Genomic DNA, 13035 nt, shown 5'->3' on the forward strand with positions numbered 1-13035 from the left:
AGGTATGGGGGAGAGATGTGGTAGCTTAATATTTATAATTAATCATAAACATCAATGTTTTTACTCACTTTTCTATTTTTTTTTCTTGCTAGATGGAAAACGAAGCAAGGTCGGTGAATGTTCTTTCAAAGATCTTACATGGAGATGTGAAAGGAACACATGACGTCAGTACAGGTGATATTTGTACTGATGTTTCTGTATTTTTATGACATGCAAATTCTCTCTACATAGATCATATGAAGACAAGAACAAATTTTCCCTCCACTGACACTCCCGTTTCCTTCATGTCACTTGGAGCTATTCTTCTTGGTCTTGCTACCCAACAAAAGATGAGGGCATGCACTGAGTTTAAGAGGAGACACAGTGAGGCAGCAGAGTTCCATACTATTGATTATTTTTATTCCCCAGACTAATTCTCATTTTTCATTCATTTCATTGTCCACAGTGACCAAAAGTAATGAAGATGATATTAACTCACCTGGCTACAACTTAAGTAAATCAGTACTCATCTCTCTTATGAATCTCACCTGCCTTTGTTCTGTAGGATGAACTGGCTTTGGAATTGTTAGCGCTGACTACATCCAGTTACAGAATGTTCCCCACTGATTGGCAAAAATGTCATCATGTAACATTCACAATTAAGGTGCCTGAGAATAACCAGGAAGTAGAAATCAAACTTTGAATAATAGATTGGCAAACAGGAGAATAATAAAATTTCCAGCCTTGCTGCCAGAGTTACAAAATCATCCATTATTGGAATTTGTTTAAGACTTCTAATTCTTTTAGTCGTAATTAGAAAGGCCCCCAAAGTGACTGTGAGGTCGAGTTCAATGAAAGAAAAACAAATCTCAAAAAAAAAAAAGAAAGGCCCCACAAAGAGTTCCTCTTAGTGTCTGTGTTTACCTCCTATTCGATGATAATAGCTGTGAACTTCCCAATAAGGATTTATAGTCTCCTGGGCATAAATGTTAGATGCCTGTGCTGTGATTGATAAAAATTAAAATATAATAAGTCATTACAATTTCTGCTAATTATACAGGTAACATTTTAGTAAAAGTTTGTCTGTAATTATGACAGAGCAACTTTAATCATCCTTGTTAGTGGGTCCTTGCATGGAAACAAACCTGAATCTATTTTTATGGAAAAAACTTCAGGGGCACAGTTTAGTGGACCACAATGGTGACTAGTCTCCTTATTGTTTTCATCAAGCCAAGCATTTCTTTTCCTTTCTACTCTAACTAGAAAAAAAGTCTGAAGCATTCAGATTAGTGTACTTATAATTTATGAAAGACTAAGTGAATACAGTGTATTTCCTATAGTGTATTCCCATACTTCTCTCCTGTGTCATCAGAAATAAATTCCATTGTCATTTTGGTTGTAGTTAGTGGTCTCAGTGGAATATGTAAGAGGTAGCACACTGCTTCCCATACACATTACAATCTAATTTTCCAACCCCACATGGAAAGTGAAATCAGTGATCTACTTTTTACTTAGAAGGAGATCACAGCAGTTCTGACATGAACACTAAATTTCTTTCCTTTCTCAGAGATTGAGTCTTTGAAGTCCAAACTTATCTTCATGAGCTTATGTTGAAGGCCTAGCAGGGAACAGAATATCTTCTAGGCTAGAATACTATCTCCTACAGAGTGTACATTATTATATGTGAGTATTATGTGCGGACAGCAATGGCCTCTGATTACTATATGGACATCTGTAATCTATTTCTGTATAACAGTAACATGTCCCCCAAACTGTGTTGCTTTCTTAGACTTGGTTCCCTCTTCATGGAATTTTCTAGTGCTATGGCCCCTACTGAGTGTGACCTTCTGTGAGGCAAACACCATCAACCACTACTTGTGTGACATCCTCCCTTCATTGGAGCTCTCCTGTGTGGTATATGTGTCAATGAACTGGAGGTTTTCATTATTATTGGCATCAGCATCCTTGTACTCAGCATCACAATCCTTATTTACTAAGGTTTCATCCTCTTCCACATCTTCCATATCAGCTTCTCTGAGGGCAGGTCCCAAAGTCTCAAAACTACTTCTGCTATATCAATGAATGATGTCTTTTTATATCAATCATTTCCCTTGGATGACCCCTTTAATCTACAACTTGAGGATGACTTTGATATTAAAGCTACCTTGAGGAAAAGTCTGAGCAGGAGAAAATATTGATCCTGAACAGTGTCATTCTCTGTTAATAGTTAAAGAGCAGGAAATTTTGGTATATTTGTCCTAGTATTCTATTTTTTTCAGTTTTTTAAAAAAATATTGTCAAGATAATGTACAGAGGGGTTATAGTTACATATGTAAGGTAGTGAATACATTTCTCGTCAAACTGGTTACCTCCTCCCTGATTTTTTTCCTACCTTCCCTCCTCCCCAATTCCCTCTTCCTTAGGAAATAGAAAGACTTGGAAAAGATAGTAAGTGAAGTGAGGCAAGCTCCAAAGAAACACAGAGTCTATGGTTTCCCTCATTGGTAACAGTTAGGATAGTCCAAGCAGTAGATCACAATAGCTTCAATCGTTGAGAAACCGAGTGTTTGGAAGTTCCCCCCAACACACCCAGACACACAGACACAGACACAGACACAGACACACACACACACACACACACACACACACACACACACACACACACTGTGGGAGCAGGGTGGATGAAACCAAACCTGCTTGTACCCTCCTTGCAGCAAGAAGTTGTGTATAATTAAAGGCATAAGATGTTGAAGTGTCTCATCAGGTGGCAATTGTGACAAAAATAAAGTTTGTTTATCTTTCATTGCTACTTTACAGAATAAGGAGTTAAAACTGTAAACCAGAGTCAATAGCTCGAAAATAACTTCCAGGGAGTGTGCAACATTAGGGTTAGGCTGCTCCTTTTTGAAACCAGAGGGATTGAAGTCTTGATTCTAGCATTAATTTATCTTTCAGACACAGGAATAAATCTCCATGACAAACAAGAACCTAGATTTTATTTTCTTTAAAGGGGAGTCAATGTCAAAGCCAAGTTTAATGTCTTACTTTTAAGATAACAGCACATTTAATATAGCTTTGACAAAAAAATCATATATATGAGGATAAATCATAGTGTTTATGTTAGTAATGTGGATCATACATTCTGAAATGAACCAACAATTAAGATAATTAACATTTCAATCATCTCTACAGACATATCTTCTATTTTTTTGATATGTCTGTATGTATAAGATTATTTTTAAAATGTATCCTGCTGGCAAATTCCAGTCAACTATTGAAGTATTTTTGACTATTGTTAACAAATGTTCTATTATAAATACTAAGATTAAGAATTTTTCACAATTACATCTTTTTATCTTTTGGAATACAGCACCTGGGTTTTCATTCGCACTGACCATGGCACCCAGTATATTACTCAATGCTTATTAGTAGCATAGAGATAGAGCAGCATTATTTAGTTTCCATTGTCTTGCTTATTATGCTTAGCATGAATTCCTCAAATTTTGAGATATACCCCTAAGACCTTGAGATATACTAGCTTCTTTACACCTTTAGAAGTCCAAATATTCAAGGATATTAGTAGGAAAATCTCTGAAACCCATATAGAGAAGTTTTAGGTGTTGCATTAAATAATTTTTCTCTCAGTACAGTTTTTTTTTTTTTTTTTTTTGCCAGTCCTGGGGCTTGAACTCAGGTCCTGAGCACTGTCCTTGGCTTCTTTTTGCTCAAGACTATCACTCTACCTCTAGAGCCACGGCACCACTTCTGGCTTTTTCTATATATGTCATGCTGAGAAATTGAATCCAGGGCTTTATGTACATGAGGCAAGCACTTTGTCAGTAGGCCATATTCCCAGACCCTCAGTACACTTATTTTACACCCTACTAGATTTGTTTATTTTGTGTCTTGGCACACAAACTAAAACATTCCTATTGTATTTTACCTTCTTGTTTTAGACTAAAATGTGTATTAATGGTTCTAACCCCTCCATATTCCATTCCACTTTGAGTACCTCACTCATATTAGCCTATTTCCCATATATTGGACACTATTTGAAGCATCATTCTTAATTTTTTATTTAACAACATTTGAGTTGAAGAATGAAATATTATTTTGACCACCCCTATTTACAAAAATAAGGAGACACAGAGATTCTACATTGTATATCCAAAACATTGGAGTCAGGAAATGCAGGAAAATATTCAAACACAGAATAGATCCCCTAAGTCCATAACCCTCATTCTTTCTTAATAAGACGTGCAAATTTTCTACCTTTACTCATCACATTTACAGATTGGATAAAATATTCAGGATGCATTTAGTGTTACATAAAACTTTAGAAGTGATGCAAACCAATAAAATTGATTTCAGACATGTCTCAGGTTAAAAAATATGTGAAGTAAGTTTATGTGAAGTTGAAAATGTTTAAAATATAAGTCAGGGAATCTGGTTGTTACCATTGCTATTAATGGTAGGGAAACAAAGAGTAAAAGAGCTAAAAAAAAAAAAAAAAAGTCCCTTAAGAGACCAAAATGATAAGGAGATGCAATAATTGATCCAGTACAAAGGATGTACAATCCCTAAAGAGAATGTAATACTTCAGCCTAATAATGATTCCCTAGTGCACAAAAGACACATTATATTTTACCCAGTAAATGCAATAGCGTTATGGTCTTAGTAGATCTAGTTTTTTCACTGAGATGTGAGTTATCTTCTAAATTTCACTAAATCTTTAAACTCATGTGAACATTCTAGTGGCCCATAGTTTGAAAATATTTTTTTTCCCGCAAATCTGTTGGTTTCCCACATCTGTTTAGAAATTTGCACATTTTCATGAAAAATTCTGACCAGCAGCACAGATAGATGAATACTTATGTACAGGCAGCCTCATCTTAGAATCTGAAGAAGAAAACCTGAGATTCATGTTCTGCCCTAGAAGCCAAGACCACAGTGATAAATCACCATTATAAGCAGGAAAAATGTTTTCTCTTCCAAAGAGGGTAAGTTTTAAATTTTTATTTGTTAGGAAGTAATCTGTCTATTTACCAACCTGAGATATAATTAACATTAAAGATAATATACATGTCATACAACTTGTCATTTTTCCCAAAATAATAGTTCAAAATGATCTAATACAATATCTAATGAATATGTCCATCACTTGTAGGCCTACTCCTGTGTTTTTAATATGTAAGCGCACATATAGTAAGAAGATAAACTTAAAATGGATCCTCCGCAATTTCCAATTACAAAATGTGATATTGGTCATTATGGTTAAGAGGTGTTTATTAGTTGCATTAAATAACTGTGTGTAAAATTGAACCCTCTTATGCCTTGGCAAAAATTAAATCACCAGATTTTTCTCTCTCACTGTTTATGGTAACAATCTATACTTTGCTTTGGTGAATGATATTTTTGAAGCTAACACATCTAGGAGAAATCATTAAGTGTTTGTTTTCTTGTTTCTTTTATCATTGTCATGATTTTTGGTTTCTGTTTCATGTCCTATTTTTTAAATGTTTTTGCAAAAATTCTAAGAACTAGAAATACAATTGATGCAATGGTAATGTTCAAGTAAACCAGGCAGAAGAGTCTTCTGAGAAAAAAAATTGAGATAATTCACAGTCAGAAAATGCAAGAAGTGCAGGGTTTTAAACAACAGACTTTTCTCTGCAGACACAAGTTGCATTCTTCTACAGTTTCATATTTTACTGTGACATGGGGGACCTAATTAGCCTTCTAAGAATCACAAAGAAGCAACTTTTATACATACACCACCACTAGATTATGGCCAACCTCAGTGTTTAGTAAATGGTTGCTGTGATTTCTGTCTCTACTTTGACTACTGAATAGAGGGTTGAAGCAATGAGGAGATGATAAGAGAAAATGTCAGCTCCCCCCAACTCCATGCTCTCGTCTACCATATGAAAACACCAAGATTCGCTGTGTAGACTGTGGGCAATAGTATAAATTATATTATGTTTAAAAGTATAATAAGGAAAACGCTATGTTGCTTGATGTTACTCTAGAAAACAGAATTAAAGACATGATTTATGCACTGGGTGAGTGAGTTCCAGATATTCACAGAATGGACCTAGTATTTGTGGGTGCTATTTTCTAAGAACATCTAAATCTCTTCTAATTTCACTTGTTTATGTGTCCACAGATTCTCTTACAGAAGAATGATCTAGGAGAATGGGTCTTGTAAATTAATCCCTTGTGTCTGAATTTATTCTGGTGGGTTTAATAGACCAGTCTGATTTGCAGATACCCCTGTTTATTCTGTTCCTAGTAATATATTTAGTCACTGCCTTGGGAAATATGCTTTTGATCATTTTAATTACGTTGAATTCACACACCCATGTGCTTTTTACTCTTTAATTTGTATCTTGTAGATCTTTGCTATTCTACTTTGATTATCCCTAAAATGTTGATGAACTTTGTTCTGAAAAAGAATGCCATCTCTTATGCAGGATGTGTGGCCCAGCTCTACTTTTTTGGTTTCTTTGTCCTTGCTGAATGCTACACGCTGACAGCAATGGCTTATGACTACTCTGTGGCCATCTGCCATTCACTTCTCTACAACACTGCCATGTCCCTTAAAGTGTGTTCCTATCTTGTATTTTCTTCATACTTCGTGGGGTTCACTGATTCCCTGCTTGAAACAGGATTTGTCTTAAGTCTGACTTCTGTGATGCTATGCCATCAATCACTTTTTCTGTGATGTTATGGCAATGCTCAAGCTCTCCTGTACCAGCATCTATGCCACCAAAATAGAGGTTCTCATTGGAGGGACCAAATACATCATTTTGTTCAGTACTATCATCATTATCTCTTATGTGTTCATTGTTTTCAGTATCCTCAAGATAAAATCTACTGAGGGTAGATCCAAAGCCTTTACTACCTGCAGCTTCCACATAACTGCTGTATCTCTGTTTTTCAGATTCTGTGAATTTATGTATCTCAAACCTTCCATTCCTGGGTCTCTGGATGAGGGGAAGTTCTCTGTGATTTACACCATTGTGGTTCCTATGAAGAACCCTTTAATCTACAGCTTGAGGAACACAGATGTTAAAGCTGCCCTAGGAAAATCCCTCTGCAAGACAATCAGTTGACCAGAAATCCCATGGCTCTGTGCTTTGAAAAGAATAGCATTGAGCTATTCTTTGCTTCAGTTAGCATATTTTCAATGTAAACTTATCTCCTTCTAGTTGTTCTTTAGCTCAAGGCTAGCAATCTACCACTTGAGCCACAGCGCGGATTCTGGCTTTTTCTGTTTATGTGGTACTGAGGAATTGAGCCCAGGACTTCATAGACGCTAGACAAGCACTCTACCACTAAGCCACATTTCCAGCCACCATGAGTACATTTCTCATTGAACACTGTTTTCTCTTCCCTCATTTTTCTCCCACTTTCTCTCCTCTCTGACTCCCTGCTCCCCAAATTTTAAAGTTCATTTCAAACATAGGATTTTGTGCATATCGCTGTTGCATTAGTTCACCCTCTGTCCTTTTTTCACCATTTTGTTATTTCCCTTCCCTAAATCAGATAAATGTAGCTCTATAAGACACAGGGCAACAGACTAAGTAATGAAGAAAATGGCTAAAGGTTTCCTTAAAGCATCATTAATAGTGTTGTAATTTCTCTGTCTAATCCCTTAAAATTCCTCATCTTGTCTCCTCTGCCCAGTGGAATTCCATGGCATGGCACGATAGGGTTGACTGGCACTCTCCGGCCAGGCTGATTGCATCCCAGGGAGGCACAGATGGCTCAGGGCACCCATTGCCAAGGGCTAACACAATTACACTGTAAGTGTGTGCACATTTCTTTATGTGTAAAAGTCACATGCCAAGTCATCACAGAAAACATGGCTGCCTGGGGCCCCTGAGCAGATGGAGCCCTCGGGAATTTTCCATGGGGTGAGGGTACCTTGCTCCTGCCCTGTCTCCAATTCACTGGCAACAAGCCAGAACTGGACCCCTGTTTCAGCCTTGAGTGACAAAGCTAAGGGACTGTGCCTAGGCTCTGACTTCAGCACACGAAAAGAAAGACAAGTTTATTGCCATAAAGTCAGACCAGTGCTAACGTCATCTTTGAAGAGCTATTTTAAAACATTTCAAAACATCACATAGTTGTTTTCTTCAGATTTCCTTAGGAGTCTTTGGGAAGCCAGTTTAACCGACCAGGGCGGGTAAGCAATTCCTCCCAGCAGAGCTGAGAACTCTTGCCCTTGCAGGAGAAGCAGGTCTCTTGTGATGACAATTGTCTGGGGAACACAATGTGCTGTGTTTGAAAACTTGGACTCCAAGGTTATGCAAGTCACAGCAAAGAACAAGTTCCAATTTGGTATGGCCGCGATAAGGCAAGAATCATAGCAGTATGAGAGGGGTTTTGTAGTTGTCCATTTCTTAACAAGTTGAAGCAATTTCCTCATGCAGATATTTGCCTTTGCTCCTAAGAGGGCCATCTGCAGGACTGCCCTCTGTTCTATCTGCTTCCAGAACACCATGTTTATACATGTTCTGGGCTGGGGATATGGCATAGTGGCAAGAGCGCTTGCCTCCTATACTTGAAGCCCTGGGTTCAATTCCGCAGCACCACATATACATAAAATGGCCATAAGTGGCACTGTGACTCAAGTGGCAGAGTGCTAGCCTTGAGCAAAGAGAAGCCAGGGACAGTGCTCAGGCCCTGAGTCCAAGGCCCAGGACTGGCAAAAAAAAAACACACACACACACACACACACACACAAAAACACCATGTTTATACATGTTCTGACATTGTAAGACTAAAACCTTGAAGACGGATTATGAGGATAACTAACACAGTAACTGCCTGACATTTTTCCTCAGATTACCTGTGGTGAGGAGGTTGAATTTTATGACTTTGGGGCACACTGCTACTTGAGTACGCCATAAATTGATACATATTTACTGTAAGTGACCAGAGTGAACACATCATGTTACTCATTATGTAACCAACTTGAGTTTTGATAGGCGCTCTTTCTTGCTGAAACTTGACATTATAGAAAATACTGGAGATGGAAGATATTGTAAGTATTTCCTAGCTGTGAGTGTGAGGGAGAAAGAGATTAATTGACATAGCAGGGTTAATTTTGGAGCAGTACAAGTTAGTGAATAGCAGGGAATCCATTAGTTATGTAGGTCAACCTCTTCCTATCACAGACATCAGAATCTTGGCAGAAAAGTTTGTTGTGAAGGCAAACCTCTGTTTGAAGCCAGGGTTCCAGGTGTAGAACTCAGTGCCCTAATATCCATCTAACTTTTCTGTCCTGTTCCTTTTTCTCTATTTTTCTCACGTTATCACTCAATGAAGTAATGAATAGGCTATGTCTCTGAGAGATGGGATACAAAGACAAATCTGATTACTGTTTGCATCTGGGAGAAGCTGGTGGCTGAGGAAGAGTATTTCCATCTAACATTAAAATCTGGATCACCATAACATTAAGCAGCTCAAATTTCTGAGGTGCAAGAGAAGATCCAGAGAGCTTTGCTCCTGGGATGTCACCAGCATTGTGAGCATCTTCTGTTTGCCTCTTGCAGCAAGTGCCTAGGTCTTGAAGTACACACTTTTCTTACAGCAGAAGGGTGTCAGCTCAGATCTGCAGCCCCCGATCTTGACATCGAAGGTAAGGCATTCCGCTTCACAGCGCCCGTCCATTTTCATACAGCGCAGTCTTCTATAAGCTCCTTCCCTGGCTGTGTGAAGGAAGCGGTTGGTTATGAGTTACTAGAAAGGGAAGCAAAGTTGTATCACCAGACTCCCATGAGAATTACTCTCACATAGGCATCAAAAGATCAGGAATGTGGGCTGGGGATATGGCCTAGTGGCAAGAGTGCTTGCCTTGTATACATGAGGCCCTGGCTTCAATTCCCCAGCACCAAATATATAGAAAATGGCCAGAAGTGGCGCTGTGGCTCAAGTGGCAGAGTGCTAGCCTAGAGCAAAAAGAAGCCAGGGACAGTGCTCAGGCCCGGAGTCCAAGCCCCAGGACTGGCCAAAAATAAAAAGATCAGGAATGTATGTATTACCTGAATACATTGGTCTGAGCTCTAACCTCCACTAAAATAAATGCAATATCATTACTAGTTAATTAGGAAAAATTAAAACCTTTTCATTCTCAAAAAATGAAACATGCATTTTTTACGCAAACACGTATAATTAGGGTTATGTTATACTAATAGAATAATTCTTGCTATTACACTGGCTGCATACTTTTTAACTTGAATAAACAATCTATTCCAAAATCTATTTCTAAGCCGGGTGCTCGTGGTTCACACCTGTAATCCTAGCTACTCAGGAGGCTGAGATCTAAGGATCACCGTTCAAAGACAGCCGAGGCAGGAAAGTCTGTGAGACTCTTATCTCCAATAAACTGTTCAGAAAAAGCATGAAGAGGGCTAGGGATATGGCCTAGTGGCAAGAGCACTTGCCTCGTATACTTAAAGCCCTGGGTTCGATTCCCCAGCACCACATATACAGAAAATGGCCAGAAGTGGCGCTGTGACTCAAGTGGCAGAGTGCTAGCCTTGAGCAAAAAGAAGCCAGGGACAGTGCTCAGGCCCTGAGTTCAAGGCCCAGGACTGGCAAAAAAAAACACCAAAAAAAAAAAAAAAAAAAAAAAAAAACAGAAAAAGCATGAAGAGGGTCTGTGGCTCTGTTGGGAGAGCACTAGCCTTGACCTGAAGAGCTCAGGGGCAGCACCCAGGCCCAGAGTTCAAGCCCCACGATGGACAAAAAGGATTCCAAATTTAGCGTCTGATATAGAGAAAAATGTAATTCTGTGAAATTTCTATTACAGGCAGATAAATGATAGATCATGCACATTGCACTATGTTTGTGGAGTTTTATATACAAAGCAAAGATAAATGCATGCTAGTCTTCCCCATGCTGTTCTGCAAAGTCATGGCCTACATCTTCTGAGCCAGCCTGTCAAGCACCCTACCAAACAGCCATTCGCGGCCGCAGGGCTGACACCAGATGGAGCCCCAGCAGGGCTCGGTGAGGAGTGCCTCACACAGCACATGCAACTCACTGTTTTCTTTTGACTCTCACATTTCAGCCCCATTTCAGTCGCTCTTCAGTTTCCCTACCATGCCACGTTAGTTTCTTTCTTCTTTATTCTAACAAACAGCTCTGTTAGTCTTCACCATGGTCATATTATCATTCCCATTTAGAGAGGAAATTGCAGGCCAAAGTTCAGCTTGCGAGGATCAAAATTTCTGCCCAGGCAGCCAGCAGCAAAAAGGGAATCCTGAATGAGGGGGGTGAGGATTAAAGAAAAGGAAAAATACAAGACAAAAGAAAAAAGACAAGAGAAAAAAGACAAGAGGCAAAGATGGGGTATGGGAGGTCTGCATCTCGAGATTGAAACTCAAGACTGCAGCCAAGTTTATTCTTAACTTCCAGCTAATATGCAGTTTTGGAACCAGGGAATAGCATAGGGTTGTTAAAATTCAAGAACACAAAGAGGCTTTGAAGTTTGCAACATTTGATTACAGTAAACACAGGATAAGGTTGATTAACATAGGAATCTACTCCAGTGGGCATAGCAAGGTGCATACACAGTAAAGCAATTAAGGATAGTGGCTGTGAACAAATGTCCTTGCATCTAGCATATCTTGGAGGTAACAGCACAGCCAGAGGTGAGAATGAATTTAGCTGCAAGTTTGGCTCCTGAAATTCTGGTGACATTGGCACAGCCAGAGGTCAGGATGATCTTAGCTGCTAGCTAGGTTCCCTACAAGAATTAAGATTCCAACCCAGGTGGTTTGCCCTGCTATCGATCATCAGATGTAGTCCCTGTTTGAGCCTCTGGGATCATCAGGGCATTGGCAACCATAACGAGTGGTCCACTGTTGGTTCTTACTGGGTTCCTATCAAATGCAGTTGCTCAGTTTTGAAGAAAGCATGTGATTCAACATCTACTTCTCCACATAATCTGTAGTCCTGTAAGGAACGGGTGGAGAAGACAGACCCAAATGCCATCCTCTTACCTTAATCCACTGTCTACCATCTATGGAAAGAGTCTATAGACAGATATTTAGTCCCTGATGTTATAAGTGAGGGCTTCAAGTATGCAGACACCCATCTCTGGATGTTCTTTAGTGCTTTTTCCTTGCTTTCAAAAGGTCACTGTGAATACCACTACTCAGGACAACTTTCTGCAACTCTTAGGTAGAACCAAAGTCTCATTTCTGTGGCTTTTCTTTATTATGCTTTGTATCTTCTATGAAATTTATGCTGCATTACAGAATTGGTGTATTGTTTTACATATTCATACCTTTAAAAGTTACTGAATGGGTTTTCTCTTAGAATCTATTTTTCTCTCACCAGCAGAAATTACAGGATAATTAACTTGAAGCAATTAGAGGCAAAGAGTTGAATAGTTTTTGGGCTAGCAGGGAAGAGGTTAAATAAGTAGCGTTTATGAGAGTGCAAGGCTGAGAAGAACACTGCCTTCCATCCTGGAATACGCTATTCTCTGTCTCTGCCTAGACTTCTCCTAGTTTTTTTGCTGAAAGTCCATTTCAACAGCCATTGCTCCCATATAGCCCTTTTCTTTCTACCTCCAGATTTTACACATAGCTTACACCCCTTAGAGTTTCATTCGGTAATTGTTAACTAGTGCCTAGCAAAATTACTTAAATATTGCAATATGTAAAGATGAATTTTCTCAAATAAATACTGAACTCCATAGAGACAAGCAATTTGCCTCCTATAATTTTTCCCCCATTTATTTCTCATACCCGTGCTTTTCAACAGGAGTTGCTACTTGATTTACTGTTGAAAGCTGTCTCTAGAAACTCACAACCAGTTCTGTCACTGAAGGAAAATCATTATCAAAGTTGGTGCAAAGCTAAGATATTTTATGGATCACATTATAAGCCAACATTTTCCTATATTTCAAGCATCTAATTGGAGGTTCCTTTACTTATGATCAGGGAGATTCCAGCAATAGCATTCTCCTGTGGATATTTTTGTGGGTGAGTTGGACATAAACACTGTATGTTGAATTTTCCAAGAAGCCTTCTG

General features: G+C 38.8%; 1 pseudogene; it reads left to right on the forward strand.

Annotated features, from left to right (window-relative positions):
• Positions 1 to 6174: 6174 nt before the first annotated feature.
• Positions 6175 to 7094, forward strand: LOC125367043 (annotated as a pseudogene).
• The last annotated feature ends 5941 nt before the right edge of the window (positions 7095 to 13035 follow it).

This window comes from Perognathus longimembris, chromosome 18 (assembly GCF_023159225.1).
Source record: "Perognathus longimembris pacificus isolate PPM17 chromosome 18, ASM2315922v1, whole genome shotgun sequence".
NCBI classification, from domain to species: Eukaryota; Metazoa; Chordata; class Mammalia; order Rodentia; family Heteromyidae; genus Perognathus; species Perognathus longimembris.